General features: G+C 36.3%; 1 protein-coding gene across 1 annotated transcript in view; it reads left to right on the forward strand.

The window, feature by feature from the left end:
• Positions 1–27,594, forward strand: part of LOC112464982 (protein rhomboid-like) — a 194,447-nt gene that overhangs the window by 19,286 nt on the left and 147,567 nt on the right. Inside the window, exon 2 of the mRNA XM_025032315.1 lies at positions 10,366–10,561. The gene's annotated coding sequence lies outside the window, so the exon portion shown is untranslated. The remainder of the gene's footprint in view (positions 1–10,365; positions 10,562–27,594) is intronic.

Here is a 27,594-nt window from a genome sequence, read left to right on the forward strand (position 1 = left end):
TATTATTATTATTATTATTATTATTATTATTATTATTATTATTATTAAATAAATAATTTTTTATTTTAATTTAATTTTGCACCACGACGTCTCATAGAAATGAAGTATTTTAATCGTGTAGTAAGCAGGTAGTTTCGGATAGAATGACTTATCGTAAGACGTTATCACGTTTCATGATCGGTGCGGGTCAAAAAGCTTCTAATAGAACGGTTAATTCAAGCGGTTTCATCCGTCCTCACTGATTGGACGATCGTAAAAAATTAATCGAATCCGTGGGTGTGCGGTGCAATATCAAGGGAGCGGTTACGTGGTGCAATTCCCGTTCTCGGCCGATCCAACGACCTTATGGAAAATCGAGTAGACATGCGTACGCCTGTGTGCGTCCGTGTTTCCGTGAATTCGGTGTTCCGGCCTGGCGGTTTTACGGTGTTTTAATCGTTTCTCGCATATATCGAACAATTAAATCGAATGCGCAGCGAAGCGACCGCGAAATGAGAATTCTGATTCGCATTGCGATTATTGTGGTTCTGGCGTCTCGTTATTACATACCTTTGATAGAGCAAACACAACTCTCGATTGTGCCGACAGCATTAATTTAACATTAATCGACGCCAATCAGTTCGGAAAACTTCAATAAGATATATATTTTTAATTCGATTTATATCTGCCTCATACTTTTCATTATCTAAATTCCTAATACCCTATTTTAAATTAGAATATGGCTCTAATCGAGATATAAATAGTATATTGCAATATACGTAAATAATTCATGCTACAATGATGAATGCAACCGAGATCCCAAAATTATTGCAAGCAAAATTAAGAAATATGATATCCATAGAGAAATTCTGACAGAGAAAAGTGACGTCCTATGTCACGAACGTCGACAGATGACCAACTTTCGAAGATTCCATCGCGGCAGTCGTTTACCCGGCGGCAAGAGGAAGATGGGAGAGTCGGTATGACGAGGGAGGATGGGATAGATAAGGAGGACTCCTTTTTTTAAGACGTCAGAGAGTTGGCGGTTTTTTCGCCAACGGGGTTCGATCAGGGATGCTGCGACTGCTATCAGCTATCGGTGTTATTAAAGCCTCGACTCGATTTTCATGCATCTCATCGCGAAGTTGCCGGTCCAAATGGCGTCGGGGATGATAGGATGGGGCTCGTAAGTTAGACGAACGGGATGGGAGGAGGTGTGGGGTGTCGCGCGCGGTCGGCTAAATCGGGGCCAGGTCGTGACGGGCGAAGTAGTTAAGATATCGAACGGGGTCGAAGATGAGGGTGGGCCCGCCGCCGCGATTAAGTTCATGCACCCTCTCTCGCCCTCCGGGTGCGCGCTTTCGATTTTCTATACGGTCCACGGAAAGCCGTCAGGACAAAATTACGTCACGTAACGGCACGCCAAGGAAATTTTGTAATTGATCCTGAATTTGATACGATCTTTAAAATACCTAAAAACTCGGAAGTTTGAAGAAATATAATGTATTAGGTACGGGTAGAAAATAGTAGATGAATATATATGTATGTGTGCGTGTATAATAATACGCGTGTATATAAACACATGATTCCACATTAAAATTATTATTAACATTATTACTAACAGATTATCATTAAAAAGTCACACTATTATTGCTCAAAAAGGAATATTATTTAGCATTTGTGAGGCAACGACGGAAAAGCAACGCGGCTGCTCTTAGTCCGTATACTTAAAGTGTCCCTGGAGTCTATGAAAGCTCTGAATGGTATCGTTAGTATCCTTCGGGACCCACATATCGAGAGAGAGAGAGAGAGAGAAAGAGAAAAAGAGAGAGAGAGAGAGAGAGAGAGATTTTCCTGCATGTCCCTACACGCTCCTGTACGTAGACGTAGACGCCCTTACGCCGGTCTCTTTTCTCTTCCACCATCTCCTTTCTGCTGCTCCTTTTAACTCATACATATCCCGGTATCCAAGACGGGAATTTATGATACGTCGCGCATTTATATTCCCGCGCCTCTCATAAATTCTGCTTTACGCGCATGTAAGTGGCTCTACTTTTGTTCATAGATTCCTACGGCTGTCAGATTTATGTTTCCGTACGCGACATTCGATTCGACATCAAATTTAAGATTGCGGGCAGAGGGAGAGAGAGAGGGGGAGAGAAAGAGAGACTATGTGCGTATGTTGAGGAAAAGATGGCAGAGTTGCATCAAACCTCAAAGCTGCAATGTGAAGAACAAATAAGTATTTCTTATTTGTTGACAAACTCAAGAAACTCGAATGTCGAAACTCGGTATATGTCGAAAAGAACATTTAATAATGTATTTTAATATAATAATCCCTCGAGACTCTTTTCGCACGCGCTAGACTTTCTGATTTTGTCAGTCGGTCGTGCATTTCGAGGATCGTTCCTTCCGTGTCATTTGGACGGATAGGATTTTTCGTACGAGCATTTCCGCGGGCGATTCCGACTCCTTTTCTCGTCGCCTAAAGGCTCGTCTGGACATCGGGCAAGCGCCGATCTATACCCCGACGTGTACGTACGTACGTGCAGCCGGGACGATATAGCTCCGAGAGAGAAATCCGGCTTCGTAGATGGGGAAACGACGGGACCCGATATTACATACTTCGCGATACAAGAGCTACGAAAAACGCCCCCGGGCCTTACTGCCGTCGCCGTCGCCGTCGCCGCTCTATAGGTTGGGATTATAATAATTCGCGTCACTGCGTCCAATCTCAATCTGCCTGTCCGGACGAGAGCGGGATGTATCGGTAGGAAGCAAGGACTCCGGTGCTTCGTTAAACGAACCCGTCAGCTTTTGTCGCGTACTTCGTAATACTTTACTTTCTTTCTTTTTTAATGATGTTTGAAATTGCACGATATCGAGCGTCGACTCGTCGAGTTAAAACCTAGAGAACATCAGAGAGAAAGCGGTTAAATGTATAGATGATTTTTTTCTCTTATTTTTACAACAAATACAAATCAGATCCATGTATGATTACCGTCATTAAATAGAGATTTTCCGAATTCTAATATTTTGATATTATTACAGATTTTATTAATTTTACAGATTTTTTATTATAGATTTTTTACAGGTTAATCACGTTGAATTAAAGATTTGCTTGTTTGGCTCTTGCTTACTTTCGTTCTGCGTTCATTTGGAGCTACTTCATTATCCCTTCTTGTTATCAGGAAATGCCTGCTTGATTATTTGGTTACTATGCTTTCTGTGATAATTGGCAATTATTCCATGTTGACTTGTTAAACATGCACGGAAAATGATATTTAATTTAATACCGCACAATCGCATTATACTAATAGTATGGCGATATTGATTTCCGAAAGAGCTTTATTTGTTGCTTTAACGGAACCGAGAGCGATACGGATTTAGTAGCCTATATATGTATTATGTACATGCAGGGTTTCTGTTAGGACACCTGAGTAAACAGCGAAAGCGGAATTTTCGGCATGATAAATTAACACTTTAAGATAAATCAAAAACATCCGAACATGAATAGTTAAGATTGCTAATTAATTATTTCACGGCTTATTATTATCACTTCTTACTGACTCACTAACGAGATATGAAATATATATTGTGTCTATATAAAAATAGTATGTATCTGCATCTTAACACGTACACAGTTATTAAATTATTTAATATTTTCCCGTGTAAATCTTTCTTGAATTCTTCTTACGTTCGTTTATACGCTACACGCTTGCATATATATCAAATCGCAATTGCTGATGCGAGTTCGCTTTGTGATCATCATCTTCTATACAGGTGTTGAATGGCGACCGATGTATTTGTTTATCGTCGAATTCAACACGGCGACAATGGAAACGCTCAACCGCGAACTTAACGTTCGTCAAGCATTGTGCGCAATAAGTGTTCGACCCTCTTCATCGTATAATCCTCCTCTATGAGTTCTCTTACACAACCACACGCGCGTACACACACACACACACACACGCACGCGCGCGCGCGCGTGTCGCACGTATTTCCGTTCCTTGGAGAGTGAGTATCTATGGCGTACGACAGGTGAACGGTCTATGGAATAAAGCCCCTCGCTGATCCTGTAGCCCCGAGATCTTCAACCTTACTGCACGACCTGCTTTACTGCCGGCCATTCTGTGCTTCCTTCGTCCTTTGACAACGGAAGCTCGTGATCCTCTCGCCCGTCGTGATTCTATTTCTAAATACGTTAACTGCTGTCGCGAATACGTATGTATAAATATTTAGTAATCCGCGTCGACATTACTTTGAATAGAATTGTATCACCGATGCACCCCCTCCAAAGTCATAGATTTTAAATAAATAAAAAAATATACCACATGGTATAAAATAAATATAAAAAATACATTACGGCTGGATTCGGGGAGCGCGCTATTAGCGCTATTTGCTTGTTCTATCCTTGTTTTACCTGATGAGCGATAAAGACAGAATGATGCAATAGCGCTAATAGCGCGCTCCTCGAATGCAGCCTATATGATATGTAAACAAATGAAAAAATATATCATATGATATATAAATAAATGTAAAATTTACTTATTAGTTGTGCAGGTAAAACTAAATTGCCCTATTGAAATATTATCATTAGTTTCCAATACGTAACATCATATTTTAATAGCAATATTAGACAGTTTTTTTATAATAATAATTTCTTATAATAATATTTTTTATAATTTAATTCTTACAATATTTTTATTTAACTTTGATAACTAATAACATTTGCGATATTTTTTGCCATGGAAATAAATTTAAAAAAATGGGAAAGAACAAAATAATTTTCAGCTGGCATGATAGAGTAAAGCGCCATACGCACTAGTTTTACCCGCGGGTAGAAATATCGCGTAACTCCCGAATGAACGCGCGGTAGCGTGCGTTGCGGTGCATCCATGTGCATAGTGGACCGACCGGTAATAGTGTCCAGGACGACACACAGCCGCTATGCAACAATGCACGTATCTATAGCTTCCTCCTTTCTGCTCGCCAGCATCATATGATGCTCTTCTAGCTGTCATGATACTGTCGCGCTGTATCGTGCGTCAGATTTCGTCCGAGAGGGCCGCGGCGATTTTCCAGCTTGCGGTTTAGCTTTAATTCCACCGACGTCAAATTTTAATATAGAGCGCGCGCACACACAGTGATATAGAGAAAGTGGCGGCGCGATTGTGTCTCAAAATGCAAAATGTAAATGAAAGGCGTGTAACAAAATGCGCATCTATATACGCGCTCTGGGATCCGTTTATCCGTACCGTATCCTCTCCTCGCGATATTCATTTAAATTCGCCATATCTCGCGTAATTATAACTTTCGGCCGACACTACTGTTGCGCCGAGTTTATTAGCGACAGCTGGATCCGTTAAATTACGTGTGTGATTTAATTAAATTTTCACCGACATTGCCCCTCCCCGCCGATCGATATTTTCGCGCTCGCGGCGCTCGTTAACGCGCGCGCACGGAAAATCTTTCCCGCCGATCAATTTACGCCGATTATCCGAGATATTTATACGAGTAAATCGAGCTACCACACACCGAATCTACATAATGCCTTGCACGTGCGTTCCCGACGTGGTTACACGGCTCGATGGAGCTAAGTACGTCTCTTACTCTTTCGGGAATGACGTTCATGCACGAGCGCTCGCTGATCCGGTCAACTTTAATCGATGTACATACATGCGTTCCTTGCCCGATCGCCATTAATACGTTCGAAATTGTTCGCGTATCGATCGCGTTTTTTTTCGGCTATTCGAAAATTTCAGTATGGAACGTATTGCAAAATGGAATGGAAAGTATGATTGACATGAGAGAGTATATGATCATATCTCTAGAGTTTAATCTCTAGTAACGCTTTCGGATATAATATTTTAGAGTTATAACCGAATACCGTTCGCAGGGTGTTTCTCCAAAGCGGCCGAGTTATCATTCCACGTTCGAATTTATCCGACCCGATACGTATACGACTTGACACACGCCCGCGAGCGACTTAATTTCCGTTGTCAGGCGATCATATGGGCTGATGCATCGTCTATAAGGCGGTATCTTATTCCACATCGTACACCCTTGGCCCGTTTGTACCACGGCATTTATCATACCGCATATTGTGCGCGATATCGGCATTGACGTGGTTTCGTGGCTGCGCATGCACAACGACAACGGTGCACGTATATATGTATCTCGTGCTTCACTTAAGCTATAATGACATCAGTCACCGATCTATTTACGCGGCTCCTTCGAGCGAAAAAAAAAGCGGCAGTTCGACGAAACGTTCGACAGAAAATCTTTCACGGATGGCTATCGTCATCCGTACGCGCTCCCGCGTCGGTCTCTATAATGTAATATAATTACGCATAATGTTATCAAATATTCCGTTATACTTGTATAACTGAATGCGTGATTATCCGAGAATTATTAAATATATTCGTATTAATCCGCGCGATAATGTTTCAATTATGAAATATCGCGTCCCGTCCATCGATTGTCCCCATTTATTCGCTCGTTCCCAAGGGCTCTTTAAGGTACTCAACGACGACGTTTCGCACGCACTAAAGCGTAAGTGTTCGCAACAGCCATTATATCCGCTATATTCCCCGCGATATCGCCCTCCCGGCGGGGCGCACGGCTGCACATGCATTCGGGCAATATGGTTACGCGGCTCACTAAAGTTAAACACGTTCCTTGCATAACAACATCCCGCGCACACACGGGCACCGCGATAGAAGCAAACACCGATAAAGCGACGCACACGGGCCGCGCCGCGCCGCGCCGCACCGCACCGTTCTCTTCGCAGAGAGACGCGTCAACGGGGTGAGGAGGATGCGACTAATGTCGGGGGTGCGGCGGCGGGTGCGCGGAAAGTGCTGCAGCAAACCGCCATCCGCTTGTCAAGTAATTGCGTTACGTATTGACTCAGCTCCTAGAGGAGGTGCAGGGTTAGGCGAGCGACGACGGCGGACGACCGCACGAGGCTAGGTTGAATATTAATTACCTGGTAATTTCGAATTTAATGGCCTCCGCTATCGCGAGACTTTCGGCAAGTTTTCGACGACCTTCCCTCAGCGGCGCAAATGCGCTGATCGATGGCGGTTTTCAATACGAATTCGGAGATACCGTCAGACCGTTTGATCATTGAATTCCAAAGTCGGTTTATTGAATTAAGACCACGCTCAAAAAGGAGATATGGAAATGTATACTGGAAATATATTTAGTCTTCAGCATTTAAAATTCGTGCATTTCCGTTTGTCTTTATTACGTATTTTTGAGAGGAAGTCGTGAGAGTAGTTATAGATATAATGGAAATGATATAGTGAAAGATTATTAAAATCACATTTTTAAAAGCATTTTTGAATTTTGGTACTGGATGAAACGGGTAATTACGTGTATTTATGTGACACCAAATTAAAAAAAATTCTTTCTTGGAATAGGAAAGTTTAATAATTATTTATTGTCAACGGCAATAAACTTTGCGTTCATATGTGATGTACCAAAAATTAATTTTATCAACGGCTCTCGATATTGTTGCATTTCCCAATTTTGCGCGAAATAAAAAAGAAATTGGTAAAAATAGCTCTATTAATCCAATGTCGATACCTCTGTAATCGAACGAGCAATTTTGTCATCTCGCAAGAGCGATAATATCACGAGCTAAAGGGAGCTTAACGAGTTATTTAAATAGTTTCGCGCGAGCGATGATCGTTTTATCTCATTATGAGCTTATCAACTCGCGATGGATGCCGGCAGAAAAACTTGATTTGATCGATTTTCACGGATAAATGAGTCCGCCGTCAATATGTTACGCATGGTATATACTTTTGATTACAAACCTGTCGCGGCGTTATATCCTTTAATTTCGTCGCGTACACCAGGAAATTTGCAAAAAGATTGTCAGCGATACGTCGATTTCGCGCACGCCGAGCGGCGCTTTTAACGCGCGCTGCCACGATAAAAGTTTAATGTAACACACAACTCGCAGCCATGAAATTTTCAATCAACAGACTCTTTGTTTTACCCGAGACAGATTGTTACCCCCGTTGCAGAAAACGACACATGCCCGTCCCGCCAGTAAATCTCAATCAACACGCATTTAACGTACACAACCGTGTCCAATCTCTCAATCTAATACCGGGAAAGTGTTGCAATTTACGGCGACACGGGTGCTTTATTAGGAATTTCCGAAACTTTTGAATAAAATGCGAAACCGGTAATGTTCCTGCGAGGCGCAATATATCGTATGCATTTGTATACATATAGGTACAAGTAGATATTATTGAAGTACAATATTTTCTGTATTTACCTTACCTGTGCTCACTTTTGTACTTAAGTATTGATATTTTTTGAAAGCGTGATTAAAAATGAAGAGAGCTTTTTGCAAACTAAGATTTACAGCTACTTGTGAGTAACCAAATTCTATTCCTTAACTGTTTTAAAATTAAACCTTGACATATATAACTTAGACAATGAAAAATTTAATATTAATTCTTAAAGGCTACACCTCAAATCTCAATTACTTGAGACTCTTCAAATTTGATGTTTTTGGACAATTTGTTATTAATTATTGACAATTTTTCTCATTCTATATTATATTCTTTAGTCTTTTCTACCCCTATTTCATATATAATTTTTAAAAATTTGGTTGATTAGATCCAGCTTCATACGTGATCAAAGGTCTATGTGCGAGGTCCATATATGGACCATATAGCCTTTAAGGGTTAAGAATTATGGTCCATCAAAATACTGATAAAGAAAAGTTATATCGCGGAATTGGACAAAAAATTCACTGTTAAAAGAGGTTTTATGCTGAAATATGCGATTTCTATCAAATGCGTTAAATAAAAAAAAAAAAGCGATTAATTACATGTATTTATTATTTCGTATTCTTCTATATTTTTTATTTTGTTTTTGTATTTCATCAAAGTATGCAAAGTATTGCATAGGTGTCGAGCACCGAAGTAATATTTCTACTTTTATCGCTTTCGAGCAGAAAACAACGATCGATTATCTGTTAATCCTTTGGGTTGGAATAGCAAAGCTGATATGAGTCATATTTATGACGTTCATGTAACTAGCGTACCGTTAAAAAGTGCATTAAATTGTTAGGAATATTTTCGAGATGTTGGAAAGTAATTCTCGCGTCACACCGAACGCACGAATCGCGTGCCTTCTTGAGAGCGCGGTCTAACTAGAGTCATGTAAACAGGACAATAGGCAACCTTTATAGGCACGTACTCGCAAGGAATAACTCTCTCTCATAAGGCTCATAAGCGACGGATCAGGTAGCATAGGACCGAAGTGAGCTTACCGAGGTAGCGAAATTCCAGATAAGTACACAGCGAGTCTGATCAGAGCGATAAACAGAGCGGTATTATTGTAAAGCGTGATTGATTGTTTGTTTGTTAGTTAAGCGAAAGACTCTGATTGGCAATTAGTATTTAGAATTTAGAATCAGATTTGTAAAGAGCTAGAGAGCCACGCGTATACCACGCGTGTATCACGTGGTCGACACCACGTTCTTTCGTAGATTAAAATAAAGTGTCTTTTTTTTGTTTGCAACAGAGCGTAAAATTATTAATTTCAACACGAGAAAACGGCATGTAAAATGTTTATCAAGTTCCAAACGTGTTCAGCTCAAAGAAATTAATTATTGTGCGTAACTTTTTTTTTATTGTTTACCCGAGTTTTTAGAAAGCAACATTTTTGGGAGGGGTATATGGATATCTACTATATTTTCCCTATAATATAGTGATCGCGAATAACGCTCTGGTCAGGAAAAATATATTTTACCAACATCGAGCAAATCCGCGCAGCTATTATCACATTTCGCCTAATTTTTTTACTTTTCAACGATGTCACAGTACCGTCTGTGCTTTTTTAGCATATAACGTATGTTTTTGTTTCCGGATAACGTATAATATGTAAAGCTTAATTTTTCTGCTCGCATTTTAGAATAGGTACTTTCTGAAAATGTCCCGTAATATTGTGATTAACGGGATAACGAGGTAAATATAAATGGAGCAAAAGTTCCATTTCGCAGATTTCGCTTATTTAAAAAATTGTCGCGACTCGGCGCAATAATTTCTTTAATTGAAGGAAGAGGAAAGCTTTTTTTTTTGACAGCTTATTAGAGATAAAGCAAATGAAATCAATTTAAGATAAATCAAAGTGATTGATACATGCGGATGTAATATTTTCTATCGACATAATGATAATTTTTTAATTTTTTATGATATCTATAAGTAAATAATAAAATCTATCGTTTATTATTTAATAATTATCGTTATAAATTTATCATTAAAAATATATATTTTAGTGCTTTAATTATCCTGATTACTTCTTCAAAATAAAGGCCGTTATAGAATGATCGTTCTTTTTTTTTTAAATTCGTAGCTCGTTCCATATTGAGAGCGTTCTGCGAAGCTTCGACCAGGAGAAGCTCCTCAGCGATCCATGCGAGAAGTATTCTAGAAGGGAAAAAGGCACGGAGCCGGAATAAAGCATCAGATGTCGGATGGCAGTCTTTGAATTTTAAGCCTCCTGTTGCCTCTCTTGGCCCAGCTTCCGCTCGTCATCGCAGTTCACGTAGGTGAGTAAGCGTCGTGTATAAGAATGCACGATGCACGCTTTCGCAGTGCACCGCATTGTTATGTAAATAGAGCGTGTTTTTTTTTTTACATTTCAACGTGAAGTCGAAACACATGTAAAGTGGTGTCTACAATAATGAGAATTTTAGGCGTAAAATTTTAACTTTAAGCCTTAAGCCGTAAGAAATTGACTAATCACAGTCGAGTATCCTTCTTACACTCGACTGTGATTGGTCAATTTCTTACGGCTAAAGGCTTAAAGCATGTAAATTTTACCCGTTAATAACTGTGCGCAAATAAATGAGCTTTAGAAGTAGACACAAGTCTATAACTTTTTCTTTCTGTAACATCGATTTTATCGTATCATGCTATTCTATAGATTTTATTGATTTTATCGAAATTCATTTTACTGAAATTGAATTTTATTTTCAAAATAAGTGACTCAAATAACGCAGTTGCCAAAGCGCAATAGTATTGTTAAAATATAACATTGTTTGTTACATTTCTATACTGATTTTTATCATAAGAGAAAACTTCATCACGTGTCGGCATGTTGCGCAAAAACATTGAATGTAAGTATTATTCACAATTTTAAAACAGAGTCTATATCGAATGTATCGAGTTAATAGAGAATATATCACGTAAAACAGAAACTAAAAATCTTTTTAACGTAAAGTTAATTTGCTCTTATGTTAATCAGTTTTACGTTTTCAAAAATAATTACATTTCCTAATTAAATCGTAAGCGCTTTGATTCTGTTCCCATAGTAAATATTTAACGGGAGGGGGGGGCAGAGATGATTACGCGGCTGGACTAACATTTGTGTGAAATATCTCAACTTTGTAAAAAGAATTGCACATCATGAGAAAATTAGTGTCCGATTTAAACGTGAAAAGCTTCATGTACTTATTTCTCAAATATATGTGGCGAAGAATAAAAGGAGCTGAGAGAGAGATTTCGTTATTTTTTCCTTTGGTAATTGAATAAAACTGAATAAAAATTAATGCGCGCTAAATTAATAATATCTTTTATGAGCTATTTATAGAAAGACGAACGTGGAAATATAATATTGCGTGTTTATACATTTCTACAAACATTTCGATCACTCGGTGCGGTATAATGTTTCATACGAGGTTTCATAAGCTCCGCATTTCATTAGCCAAAATTTTGCGCGATGTTTGTTAAGTAGATCGAACGATCGAACGTAAATGATATAATCGTGTTTCACGTTTGCGAGTCCGGCGCGTATATATTCGAGTTGATGACCAAGTTTCGTGCTTCCCCGGCGGCGGCTTCGTTTCCAGGTAATATATTTATAGCGCACGAACGCGCGTGCACGGGGTACCTACGGGGGTTGTCTCGCATGGCCGCACGGGCACGCGACGCGTACGCTCGATTCGTACGGTCGATGATCGGGATACCTTTTGCGCGAATACATTGACAGGTTTGCGCGATGCAACGGTCGAATGCACCGACGGACGACGACGGAGCGGAGAGGCTAGAACGCGGTGCTAAAACTGCGAAGCGCGACCGGCATCGTAATTTACTGTTTACGGCCGGACTTTCCCAAATCCCTTCTAGTGCTCTCTGACACGCGCACCGCCCGCACGTATACGCGGGCTTGTCGCGACGCTGCTGGGCTTGCGCGTGTGCCGTGTGGTCAGCATGGGAACGTGTACACGTGCGATGCAACCGTCAGCCAGGGTGCTTTCTGATCCTTTTCCCGACGTCGCCGAAAATTTTCCACCGGCTATTTATCGTGTTTACGTCCCGAGCGAGTTTAGCTGCATGTAATTTGTGATCTGGCGGCTAGTGTATACACTGAATCGTGTTATCATCGCTTATGGGATTGAAATAAAAATGCTCACGTTTTATCCATTTCGTCTTATTAATCAATGATGAAATGGTATTCTAAAGGATGAAAAAATTATAATGCATATTTTTAGATTTAAAGATTTCTTTAAGATACATAAAGAAAAAATATTAATATATAAATAATAGTTAAAAAATTAACAATTAATCATAATTGTTTACATAATAGTTACAAATTGTAAATTTTCTACAAACACCACTTTACTTATTAGCATAGTTATTTTTATTAAATGCCAATATATTTCTAAAGCTTTTACGAATCCATTATTTTACGAATCCATTAAGACGTGTCTCGGCGTTGGAAGGTTGAATAAGTATCTATATAAAAGGTATCTTGTAACTAATTAGGATGGATAGTCGGGTATTCTTAATGCAAATATTGAATCAGTTTTATATACAGACGAAAAGGAATCTTGTTTGAAATAAATTGCAAGCTCAGGTTGTATACTCAATATTGTTGAGGGGGCTTTATAGGACTTCGAGGCAAAAGGGTGCTTCGAAGAAAGTAAAGGGCTTCTGTTGCTGATTTCACAGGTCATTGAAAGCTTCCCTGCACTGCTATTATTTATTTTGGAGATAGAGGCAGAGATATATTTACAGAAACAATTTTTATATTTTTGAAAGCAATTGGGATTTATAAAATAATAAATTTTATGTTTTTATTAAAATATGAGTAGTTTTTAGTCAGTTGTTTATTTCAGCAGATATATAGGTTGATCTGCTTTAACTGTTAATTTTAAATATTTTAAATGTAAAATATAAAATATATTTTTTATTAGAAAAAAATGTTTAGAATAAAATTTGTAATATGCAATTACATATATTTTCTTTTAAAAGTTATTATATTTTTTTACATTAATTAATTAATTTTATTATTTTGTAAAAGTATTAAAATAAATTTATTAAAAAATTAATATCTATGTAAAACGTATTAATATTTTAATCATTTTATTTTAATACTTTTAAGTATTGAGTAACCAGTAAGAGAATTAAATTATATACATATAAGAAAATATAAGAAATATATCAATAATATTTTATAAAGAACGCACGATATAAAAAATTTTTAGTTACATGTGTGTGTATAATATTTTCCACTAAAACTAAAAGTTTTGTTTAACATATTTTTTGTAAAATGGGAAATAATTTTGAAGCACTTAAAATATTATCCTGGAGACTTTGTATTCAACGTAATTAAAATTGAAATTTTTCTTATAAATATTTTAATATGTATTTTGTAGTTTGATATTTTGAATTGGTAATGTTATACAGCTCAAAATTCGAATTTTTTCCAAAATTTCCATATATTTGTGATTTCTACATATATAGTCATAAAAATTGTAAAAAGTTAGAAATTATGTAACGGAACAGGCCGTTTTTTGACAAATAGTTCGACGAGAAAACATGATGTTACAGTCTTTTTAACTGCGCGAGTCTATTAAAATAATATGAGACATGTTATACGCTGGTATTTGCCCAATGTTTGCCAAGCGCGGCAGGTTTTAAAAGTCATACTCTTCCGCCGCACTTCACGTATCTGCCTTTATTATTTGAATACTACTCTCGCGAACGATGCAAAATAAATTTTGAAAAGAATACAGAAGCGGCTATAAAAATATTTTTCCATGCGCAACGTACCCGTACGCAGTTGTTATTCGCATCTATGTCGACAAAACTACGTCTCGTTGTTCGCGAAGCGGCGCATAAATCTGTCATTGTCGCGACAAAATTGTCAGATTATTACGGAATAACCGCGGCGTACGCATGCACGCTTTCCTGTTTCCTTCCGAGATAACTCGCAGAGCCGGTATTATTGTTTTGCGCTGAAAGACGTTGCTCAATTTCCTTTCAAAGTGAAATCCTGATCGCCGCTCTTGTAAAGTTATCCGAACGCAAGTTGAGAGATTGAAGTTCGTATCGAACAGAAAGTAGTTGTTCGGAATTGGTTGGAAATGAGGTTAATTAAGGATTAAGAGCGAGGAAGCGCATTCGTAGGGTATACACGGAGGTATGGGACGTGACCTAAGTCTCGGATAACAGCAGGTGCAGTTGCATCGGCAGCGCTGCATGCACTTTTCTGTCGTCGATCCGCGGGCCGCGGGAGGCGAATATTGTCTTGAAAATCGTTAAAAACTTTATGCCTTGTTAACTCGCGCAAGGCGCATCATTATTGGAAGGAAAGAGTAAATCTTGTTTCGCGTTTCGTAAAGAAATAATAAAGGAAATATCGCAAAACGAGAAGTACGGGAGGACAACTTTTTGCAAAAAAACTGAAAACATTTCGAAGTTACCTAATCTATTACGGACTATTGTTTTTTTTATTCCAGTTGATGGAACATAATTGTTTGTGCAGCATCATGTCCCGTCAAAAAGTAATAAACGAAACTTTTCTAATTAAAATAGTTTGTTGCAATGTAAATAACGATGTCTCATACGGGGAAACTTCTATACTGTATAGTAAAAATAATTCCTGTATTCAATTTTATAAATTTATATTTAATATTCACGACTTTTGTGAAATGTGCAGTGATAACAAATAGTGCTGTTAAAATAATAGTTTTTAAATACCAGTGCTTTTTTTATATAACGTCGTTCGTCAATCGTTATGTTTATTTTTCATTTACTATGGGAAGTCGAACAGAAGTGCGGAACATGCCCATCGAGCTAATTTCAAAATCGATCGTAACTACGATCAAACGTATTGCGCGTTACAGTCGAAACCTAAACAGAGCAACAGGATATGAACTGATTGATCTCCTAACTTTGAGCATGGGACACTGTTTGCTTGCTAGTGGTGTTCTCAGTTACTCGGGTCTTCATCGGGTCAATGCATCGAATTACTGTATCGAATTTCGGCTATACCAGCCAGGTATTGCGGTAACCATTAACGTGCGAATATTATCCATTTCACAGAATAATATATAGTGTTTACAGAATAATAATTATATATTCATTGACGTAAAAGAATACATTTCACATAAAACTGAAATAAAATGGGACAGTAAACAATATAACACAATAATGTTTTGATATTAGTAACCCAGATTAATTTTTAGTCTTTGATCGAGAATATAATTAATTACAGATTTATATTCGTTGAACATTATTCAATTATTCGGATTAATTAATTTACAGATCTTTATTAGATGAATTCGTATTTGAAAGATTTATCAGTATTTAAAATTCATCTGCCTTTTAATAATGTTCGATTCTCTTATAAGTATTTATAATTGATTAATCTTCTATTATTGGCTCAAACAATTATTAATTGTCAAAGAAGACTTGACATTTGACAATCACAAATAAAGCTTTTTGCAGAGAACGGTTTCATATCGTTTGTTAACCTTACATTTTATAATTGCTATTAAAAATATTTCTAGTTACGGTTTAAAAATTTATTAAGGCAATTTTTTGCCTAATTATTGATCTTGATAATTTAAATGGTAGACAATTTTCAATTATTCCAATATTATTAGTGTATCAAGTTTTGGCTTTACATTATGTTTTCGTGTGAGGATTGTGTGCGCGTTAGTACGATATGGTGAAAAATACACCGTCCGTGATAGAGTATGAAATTACGGAACAATTTTGCGTGTCGGACGGAACACAAATTGTAAAAAATGGCCTCAATATCGAGCACCATCCGGCTTTGTTTGCACCGAAATTTTCCAGAGTAGCTTTTTCATTTTTATCAAGACTTAGTTTCAATTGTTTTGAATTTGTGTTATAAATAATGACTGATCGTACTCTAGTACTTATTAACCTTAATTATTCTTCTTCGTTGGATATCGGCAAATTAAGTTAAAGATTTATTGCAATTATAATTTGTTCTGTTAACTGCATTGAGTGTTCTATTTATTTTATGTATAAATTTATGCATAGGTACACATATTTATTATACATGTACAATAAATACGAAATACGATTTTAATATTTGTAAGTTTATAAAATTTACATATTATATAATATTATATTATACAAATATTTATCAAATAAATTTTTGATTATATGTGTATGTTAGTACAGAAAATTATATACAATATTGTGTATTGATTATTACGAGGAAGAAGATTGCAAATAAATAAATTAAATAATTTTATTAATGAGTTTAAATAATTAATACTTAATTTTCTAATGATGATATTCTATTACGTGCAAAAAAGTGAAAACAATAATATATGAATCAGAACAAAACGTAGAAAGAGTAGAGCTAGAAGAAAATTGGTTGACTGTAAAATTAATTAAAATTTAGTACTCATCAAAATTTAACATCTGTTTCGCGACGTCCCTTAGCGTTCACCAATGCATCTTCCACTGCAATTATATCTGTAAACGGTATTTGAAAGTGATTCTAGAGCTTTATTGTGTTGTTCCACATCGTTGCACTTCACTTCAGTTTTCATAATATATTTGCGACATGAAATTCATAGAATTATTATTTAATAATTTGCAAATTGAACAATTCAATAATTCATGTATTTTTCGATATAATTTATTTTTATTTCACGTAGAAATTATTTACTTAATTTATTGAAATATATATGAAAATTAACATTAAAGAGAATTAATCTATTTATATCAGTAGTAGGGGAGACCGGGGCGAAGTCGTCACTCTCTTTTTGGTGCCGATTTTTAACAACGAAACAAATAATTTTAGTAAAATGTGGCATACCGTTGTAAAGAGTGAACCCTTGGCTACAAAATTTATACGGATATTTTAAATCTACGTCGCTTTGTTCAACTGGTATAGAGTGAAAACGACAAAAGTGCAAAAATTGAAATGTTAAAATTGCCGGGGCGGAGTCGTCATTGTTATATTATAAACTGTGATGCAACTATACGTTATATTTAATAAAACGTATTCGTACGTCTTGGAATACATGAGTAGGGGTACACACTATATATTTAATTAATATTCAAATATAAAAATAAAATTTTAATTTGTGTCACAAAATATAAAAAAAATATCCAATTTTCTTTTAATTCGTTGGAAAAGATTAAATAGAATTCCGATTACACTATATATAAAATAATTCGTAAGAATTAATTATTAAACATCATTGAATGTCATGTCGCAAAGCGAATCGAAAAAATTGTCGAGAAGAAGCTATATTATATTTACATTAAATTATTAATATTTTATAATGTTAATTATAATATTACTAAACTATCAGCATTGATATGAATGTCAAATTAATTTTCATGTCGTTTCTTAATTAACATATGTGTTGTAATGAAATATAATACAGAAGTATTGCAATTGTTATTTAAATTGGAGTACTGGTTGAGTTAAAGAATTGTTTTACTCATCTCAGCAGCGTAAATATTATCTTTTCCTAACGCGAGCGTGAAATGGACCGTTTTTCGCGCTTGTTTTGAGTGAGCAAAACGATCCATTTCGCAATGATGACGTAAGCGTTGAAACATGGAACCATTTCTCAACTAGTGGAGAAATGAAATTGTAAAACGAGCGCGAAAAGCGGCCTGTTTCACGCTCTTGTTAGGAAAAATAGTATGAACAACTCGTGGGAAGAGTGGTCGAGCCCAAATGAGTGTGATGGTCGCACTCATTCAGAATCGACCACTTTTTCCACTAGTTGTACAATATACTATTGTACACTAGTATCGTTCGAATTGTTGTTACTCGTCATGCTTAGACGTTGAAAGCGCGTAGCGTTGTGTGCGGCGCACTCGATCATCTTGACCGCTGTTTGGTTCGGCTTTGACCAAACGCGTGTTTGCTACTTACAATTAGCGGAGAGAACGTTCTACCGGTACGTACGTTTAGTCGGATTGGAATAAATATACATTATTGTGTGGATATTATGTTGTAGATACACATTGAGCCTCTTTTTTTCATCTATAATACGTGCCGAGAAAAGTAAGACAAATGTAATTAACATGTATGATTGATTTATATAGAATTTAAATGTATCAGAAAAAAGATAGAGAAAGGAAAGACAGATTTTCATTTATTAAACTTAATTACATATAAATTTAAATTAATTATGAAAAGTAGATTTTCATAGTAAATAGACTTACTGAATATTGTAGGTATTTGAGATATTTATCATTATATATTAAAGGAATATTCTGTTGCAATTATGTTTAATATTTTAAAATACAAAAACACAGAGAGAAAATTTTTGTATATTATATAATTTATGATATATAATAAAAAATAATTTGTTTTTTTAATTTTCGCAGAAATATTATAAAACATTAAATTTTTTTATTTGTAGATTACGCGTTCGTAAAAGATTTACCGTTTATATTAGACTCGTAATTATTAAACATATGCGGAATATTAAAAAATCATAGATAAATGACAATCATGTTGCGAGATAAAACGACAATGAGCTTGTAATTAATCTTCGTTCTCCGTAAAATAAAGGCAAGAAAACGGAAAGTCGGTTGCGAGAAGCGAACGCGCACCATTTAACAGTCAATTAAAGCATTATTTGAAACAATAATTTCTCGTTTGTCGGCTCAGTGATGATGTCTAATGTTTCACCTCTATATGCTCGCATCAGGCGATTCTGAGCCACCGATGATGAGTCATTTCGTCTCGCATAATTCAGAATCAAGCGGCATTATCCGCGCGCGACGGCTTAACAATACCGCGGCATAGATAATACATACTACTTCTAAATCCGCGTAGAACTGCAAATACTCGGCCAGAACTCTCTACCGCGAGCACATCCATACAAAGCTGTTCCGCAGCTCGTGGATTTGGGGATAAAAACGGATTGGCGTTCGCTTTATTTCCCCGCTTTAAATCGCGGGAGAAGGAATATTACTCTATTATCTATAACGGTTTTTACAGCTTATCACGTTCCCCATTCGTGTTTCCTTCCGTTTTACTCAGCCGGCGAGAAGACACTTGTGAACTTTTGTGAGCGGATTCGACACTTGAACGATAATGCACGAGAGATGATTTTATTTCACGTTACGCATCGCCGTCGATTACAGTTATAGAAGCTAACACATTGTCAGTTATATTGCTTGTTTCTCTTTTTATTCATAATATAGATTATAGACAAATAAGAAAATTCATTTAATTAGCGCGACCGGAGATTTTAACAATTATCCAAACCATCCAAACATTCTAAAGTCACACAAAAGAGCCTTGCAAAGAGCCTTGCAACAAAATGCAGAAAAATAAACACACAAGATACGCAAGATTAAAAAACGCGAGCGAGGTTATACGAAATGCGAAACGCAGGGCGGTATATGTTCCGTTTCGTTTAGCGACGTAACATATAAAATGAGAACAAAGCGCCGATTAATTTCCTGATATCCCTCCGAGCCGGTGACGAGCGACGGGTGGGAACTGGGAGAGGAAGGCTTTTGTGTCGAACGTATCGACACTTGAAGCCGGGTGGATTGGTGCATCGGTTTCATCGATGCACGCTGCACGACGCATGCGAGGGGACGACGCGAGAGAGGCAAGAGCGTTATACGTATATATGACATAGGTGGACTATGGGCGAGCCATGATGTGACGGACCATTGTGTGGTTTCCTACGCCAAATATCGTGCACACACGAGGGACACGAGTAAACATGGACACGTATATCGTGATGTATACGAGTGTGGAGACACGCGTGCGTGCGTACGTGCGTGCGTGCATGCATACGCGGTCGCCCGGCGTTAAACCAGCGTTAACAAGCCGACGCTTGAATCCCGCGCGCTTTGTGCGCGTGCATAGTCCTTAAGCTATCGATCGACCATCGAATACTGTCCCGTGAAATCCATTGCGGAGCCTATCGCGCGAGTCAGGTGCAGCGCGTCGTTCTTCTACACGGCCGTCCGTGATAGCCGACGTACGAAGCCCTGAGCACTGCGATACGCGATAACGTCGCGCAGCTTAAGAAGACAAATTGTCGCGACTTGGATATATTTATATTTCTTTCACGAATCGAAATTATCGACATTCAAACTCCGTGACGAACGTAACATACGAAATAGAAAATATCTCGAACTATGGACGTTCAAGCGCAGATTGATATAGATTTTCAATATGGGTCAATGGAGCAAGAAGCGACTTTCATAATTGAAGATATTTGGACTTTTAAGAGAGACAGTTTAGTATACGAGAAAATTCAGTTATATATAGTTTTTTCAATACAAATCTCGATGGATTTTCAGAGTGGAATTGCAGAGAAGTAATATCGATTGGGTAATCCTTTGTGCACTATGCATGCTTCGTATTTGAAACATGTCGAAAACCATTGAACGCAAACTGCGAAAGTAACGCGCGCGCTATCCGCGCTTATCCGTATATAATTGACAAGACGAAAAAATCTGAAATGGAAACTATAATAAAACGGGAACGTCGAGATGTGGTTTCGACTTTTTTTTTCGGAAAGATGTAAAAACTTGGGGTGTGCGATAGCGCGCAAATTTCTGCTTATATCGCCGCGGCCCCCGAGGCGTAGTTCGACGATATTCGCTCGGGTAACTTTCGAATGTCTACGAGCATTCGCGCTGCCTTCATCGAGCAGGAAATGGTCACGGGGAAACCGTTTTGCCATGGTCCCTCGAGTGGCCAAAACCGATTTTCACGCTCGGCGAAGCAATCGGCCGGCGATTCGCGACCAATGTAAGCACGTAATTTGACCGGACGCCGATCCGGTTCAACGTTATTTATGCATGCATATGCATACGTTGTAATATAGTCGGGACACGCCGCCCGCCGGCACTTGTCGCACTTGCACGGCGTTTCTCATTGATAACTCGGTACTTGTTTCACCGCATCGTGCCACGGAACTGTGCAGCCTCGACGCAGCTTTGTATTACCTTTGCAAATTCGCGGTCGGATTTTGCCGCGTATTGGGGATCTCGGCAAAATGAAAATCAAGATTCGCGTCAATTAACACGTTTCTATATACGAACTAGTTCGAAATGGTTTCTGCGAATCCAAGTTGAAAATTTAATTGAAATTATGTCAGCCATTCTTTCGACGTAAACTATTCGTGATCGAGTTCGTGATAAAACGAGTACGCGCGAAGTAATCTATCAAAGATCTGTAAGCGTTTATTTTTACAATGTTTCTAGTTACTTATGATAATTAGTAATTTCATAATTATTTTGTGCGTTGTTTTGTTTAATGGTTTTAATTAATTTTACAGATTAATTCAAAGAACACTTGTTCTGTACAGAACATTCTCCTATAGTTTTACGAAATCCATCTATAAAATGACATTATACTTATTGCAATTTCGTAGCTTGCTTCTCTTGCGAATGTTCAGCAGTGCTCGTATTCCGTGAAACCATTAAACCGTGTGCCAAAAAGCATTGACTTTTATTCGAGAAGATAAAGACCTCTGTGTCGCATCCAAAGAACTTTCCTCATTTTTCCCGTTTATCTAAGCGATGCGTAACGAATTCTTTAGCGGAACAACGTGGAACGGCATTGAGGAACGGTGTGAGAGATTATTCCACTTTACGGGAAAGACGAGGCAGAGCAAAGTCAAACAAAGCGAAGTGAAAAGAAGTCTAAATGGCAATAAAGCAGACGCGAAAACTCGATACTCATGATCTTGACTCTCTTTTTGCCGCGAAAGTGTTTTTCTACTGAAGAAGTTTCTTTCGCGCGGAGGAAAACTTGACTTTCTTATTCCTGCCTCGGCATCATCCGACATCGTTCCCAGTATATAAGAATGTTGAGATAAGCATTCAATCAAACTTCAGATGCACAACGCGATTCTTGTACCATTTTCTTTAGTGAAATTTGTTTAATGTTAATTTCGAGGAATGATGATAGTCGAAAATTATAACTATAAGTAGGTATATCATCATATATCATCCAAAATAGTAATGAAATTATTAATGGAAAAAAGTAAGTTTTTACAAAATCTCAATAAATATAAAATATTTTTAACATATATTATTTTCAATTGTTTTTATTTTGTTGTAATTGCGAAGAAAAAATATCGAGTTATATATTAAGATTAATATCATTAGATTTTATTTTTATTACTACTAGACACTACAGACGCGCGCTTCGCGCGCGCTATTTAGCTTTAACATTATGCTATTACTATACACTATTAACTCCTTGATACACACAACTGTCAAAATATACAATGACAGCTGCAAATAAAGCGCAGCAAAAGAACCAATCGGCATCGCGGAAAAGCGACAACAATAAACTTCACATTTCCTTTTTAGAAGAGGATCTGTTCGTTGCGTCTAATTTAGAATCCCATTTTAATTATTTACAAATAGATAAAGCGAGAGAGAATAATCAATTCAATTCAACTTAAATTACTAAAATAATTTTTCACATAAAGCACAGTTATTCTCGAATACAACTCTTCCTCTCTTTTTTCGCGAGAAGTTCCATCACCGGCATTCATATGCTCCTACATCCTCTTTGATGTTCGAATCCCCATTATCTCGCCGTGTAGAGGAAAACAGACCTCGCCGTCAGGAGCAGTCAATATCGCGGTGGAGTTCTATCGCCGAACGGGGGATGAATACCATACTCTACGCTACGCCGAGGTGTATCGGGGGGTGTCTCGTACCCTTGGGGGCATATACAGGGTGCATGTGGCGGGAAGGGGTCACCCGTCTCCTCCTATTACGTGGAGTGACATCCAGGCTAATATCCTTCCACTTCCTGTCATTCCATCCTCGCGCGTCTGCCGCTAGCGCAAAGTGCATGTGCGTGTGCATGTGAACGGCGCGTACAACGTCGTATCGTCTCCCGGGGGACGCCGCGTGAATCGCGCGGAAAAACGATGCCGTCGTGCTTACGTATTACGTCGTGACCTCTTTCTCGTCATGGACTCGCTATCCGCGACACGAATCAGCGTATTTAAACGCTGAGCAAAATTGTGGAATTACAACAAATTGCGGAAATTATTGGCATTATTGAATTAAACTGAGAATTCTGTTGAGTTATATAGTGTTTAAGAATGCATGTAATTTGAAGTGTAATTTGTGGAGAATTATTTATATTTACTATAAATATAGAACGATCGTTACATCTTCGCGAACTATGACGAGCAAAAATAGAGATCGTTTCCAGTGATATTTTCTTTCTCTCGATAAAATCTATATTCATCACAAATTATACTTTAATTGTACTTTGATCAATTTGAAAGCGATTGATTTTTTTTCACAATAATAAGATAAACTATTGAACTGTGACATCAGTTATATTTTTAATTAAAAAAGAGATTAAATTGTACAAAAATACTAAATGTAACTAGCTGCATTTTATTGAAATGAATTTTATGATCTTATGCGAAGAAGTAGATCTTCATATTCTGCTAAATAATTGTGTGAAAAGTAATATATGCAAAAATTTTAAATTCATTAATTTTCATTTGAAGTTATAGTATTTGAAGTTATAGTATCATCTAATGTAATGTTCGATCTCTCTTTCTCTCTCTCTCTCTCTCTCTCTCTCTCTCTCTCTATTTCTCTCTCTTCTCTCTGTCTTTCTTTCTCTGTGAGGAGAAATATCCAACGTAAATGTCATTCGATTTCGGTTCACGTGCAATATTTCAGCTAGTTTCAGGCAGCCCCGTCTGTCTGATCTAATTCCATGCTTTGATCCTCGCTTTGCATTTTAATGACCTATTGTCTAATTGGTTTTATCTCGCCAGTCAACAATCGGTCGCGTCGCAAAAAGTTATGCAAAGAGAATAAGGAGTCAGGTAACAAACGTTGTCGCAAGTAATATTTAAAAAACTTAATTTGATTTAGTGACGCCAGTATATTTTGCAATTTGTTTTTTTAATATTAATTTTTGATTCACATTTGAACACGTTTGTATAGCGCTTAAATAAATATACATGTCTAATACAAATTTTTTATGTATTGTTACTGAATTAAAATAACATATACATTATTCTGCTTTTTTTACGTTAAAATTTCGCAGCAGTCTGAAGGATCGATTTGCTCATCTTGAATTTTTTAATACAAAACACATTTTTAATTGTTATTATCATCTTTTACTAACTTTTAATAAACGGTATTCTCAACGTTCAACAAGTATATAATATTATAATGGCAATATTAAACGTGAAGCTGTGCAATTACTGTGTATCCGGATGGTTAATCATGCTAATTAACATGTTTCTTGCTTGGAAGATAATTGACTATTTAATTGACCATGTGCTTAAATATTTCAATCGCTCAATGAAAAATTTTTGCTAAGCGTTCTCTGCTTTTCATTTTTTAATTTAAACTCTCTTTCATATAAGTAGGGGAGACCGGGGCTCGTTGACACAAGGGGCAAGGCTGGCAATGCGTTCCGTTTATGTATTTATGGCGAAAGAAACAATGGAAAAGTTATCACAAAATGTCTCTTTTATGACATAAGTACTTTTTCCAAAGTTTTATTTAAATCAAACAAGTATTACAATAAAAAAAAAGAGAAAACTCTAATTCAAGAGGTGGCAAGTAAATTTTCGAGCGTTTCAAAATATCGTATTAATGTCCTTCAGCTTGAGAAGTAAATCAAAGTGACGTATTATTAGTTAAAAGAAAAGTTTCTGTTACTATACGACATGTTATTTTGAGTAACAACAGTAATTTATTGTAATGAAATGACTGAAATCAAATGTATGTAAGGATGGGGTATGTTGACTCATATTAAGCCACGCTTAGCTTGATTTGCTGTTGCCACGCGCGTAAGACGTGTGTGAATATGTAATTTGCTATCTACAATGCTGATAGAAGCTAGATATATATTTATATTTAATATTTTTATATTGAAGAAAGCTACATCTAAAATAGTTTACAATTGTTTTCTTGCAACAGCATTTTGCTATTCGATTATTACAAAATAACTTTAAAAGATACAATATTTATCAAGAAGTACATATCTGCTACCTGTTTTGTATTTCTATTACGTTTTCATTAATTTTATTTATTTAACATGGACTTTTGTCGTATAGCCAACTCGTATACCCTATTATCGGGGCAAGCTGGCTACAATGCAGTTACAAAGTAACTATACAGTATACAGGATCGTTCTTGGCAGGAAAATGTAGAGAAAGGTTTATCATATTAGTGCTGTTTAATCATGATAATTAATTGTTTAAAAAATCAAATACTGAAATTGTGAAAACTGTGCCAACGAGCACCGGTTGTTGTTTCTTCCCCTATGCACAATTGTTTACGTCGTCGAAGTGTGCAAAGAGTGTCAAGATAATTAAATAAAAAGAGAACTAAATAATTTTTTATTAACACGAGTTGAGAATTGTCTTTTAACGAGATTTTTCTTTGACAAGATTGATAAAATAAAATATAGTTTAAAAATGTTTATAAAAATATTTTTTAAATTATTTCAAAAAAGGCCAAAAGAATGATTCTTTTAGATATATATCTCCCGAAAATTTAATCATTGAATTAATTATCAGTTGTTATTATTATTGTTACTGGAGTTTGCGAGTGAGAACATTGAAGGTACCGAATTTATCGATTAACTATTATTACGTCGAGGGTTGTTTGATATTGCAAATCGCGTTTATTATTAATAACATTCCATGACATCTCTGTGCTGCTCGTTTCCCGATTAATAAAAGTTGCGGTTTGATACGTGTGTAGAATCCACTACTAAAGGGGATTTCATAATTATCGTGTACATTAGGTGGGATCAAGTCTCGGACCCTAATTAACGCGAGTTGACATTTCCTGCTTTTCAGCCAATTGGTTGTGTCGGTCGCGCAAAGAGATTTGTTCAAATATAGAGACAGAAACATTTTCAAAGAATACCGGATACGTGAATTCTCGATAGTAGTGATAAAAAGTTCGAAAGAAATTAAATTGTTTTGCGAAAAAATAGTATAAGATATTTTCTTATGGGGAACACACAAAAGAAGAAAATATATAAAAGCAAATTAATTAAAATATTTTATTAATATTTAACCAACATTTTATAAAATAATTTTTTTCTAATTCTTATATTATTGTATTATAATTTTTATATTTTATGAAAATCTTATTTTTTTCTTTATTCCAAAGTGATACTGTTGTTTGATTTTGATTCATAATATCAATTTGATATATTTTACGATAATTCAAAGATTGCGCGTTAGGAATGAATATCAGAGAATAAGATGAATCCAATTGTGGATGAGCATGCAGCTCGATGAATGGTGTTCGTTTGGATGCAGTTGCTTCATTTTCGTACTTCCGCCGCGAGCTCCCGGAGCAAATCTCATAACACGATTAACTTTATAAAAGCTTCGAACAAATAGATTTTCGAGACAATTTGTGCGGTCATTATTAAATCAATCCAATTAAATAATTCTTACATATTAAGAGTAAATCGTTTTTATTTAAAGACAATACAAGATTTAATTAAATGCAGACAAATAATTAAATAATAGAAGTATACCGAATAAACAGATAAATAGTAAATAAAAATAAATTTAATCCGACATATAGATTTTTCTTAATGTCCAGTTAATGTCCAGCTATCTGTCGGAAGGCGGAAAATTAGTGCAACAATAAATCGATAGGACAATCGCGTTCTTTTTTGACATAATTGCATAATAAAGAAATGAACGTGTGAATGCTCGAGTATGTCGATGTAAAATGGAATGAAAATAGAATTGTGACTGCAGTAGTTTCTGAATAGAAACTCATTAAATTATTTCGCAAAATGTTGGGGCATTTTATGCGCATTGACTGGAACATTCAATCGAAGCTAAAACAAATGTTTTTATTCTATTTTATTATATAATTTATTTATCAGTCTTCTCTCTCTCAAATGTTTCTTCTATTTCTACTCTACTATATCTCCTTTGTTTAGCAATTTTTTTATTAAAAATAAAAAAAATACAGACTAGGAAAGAAAATTAAAAAATCTCAATATTATTTATTAATAATACATAATTTGTACACTTATATTGTACGTGTATTGTATATGTATTATAAATTGTATATTATAAAAAAAATATTTTAATCAATCATGTCATATGCAGTTATAATAATAAGAAAGATCTAAAAGGCGTTAGGGAAATTAATTCTGGCAATTTGTCGGAATCGCGATCAATGCGCATATGCATGCATAAGAAATAGAATTGGCCATCTCGAACGTTTCCTTTCATTCAATTCGCCGGATCGTGATACTGGTTTCCGCGATTTCCCTCGTGACACCGGTATTATCATATTTTCCGGTAATGAGAGGACACCT

This window comes from Temnothorax curvispinosus, unplaced genomic scaffold (assembly GCF_003070985.1).
Source record: "Temnothorax curvispinosus isolate PA1 unplaced genomic scaffold, ASM307098v1 QBEX01014781.1, whole genome shotgun sequence".
Classification (NCBI taxonomy): domain Eukaryota; kingdom Metazoa; phylum Arthropoda; class Insecta; order Hymenoptera; family Formicidae; genus Temnothorax; species Temnothorax curvispinosus.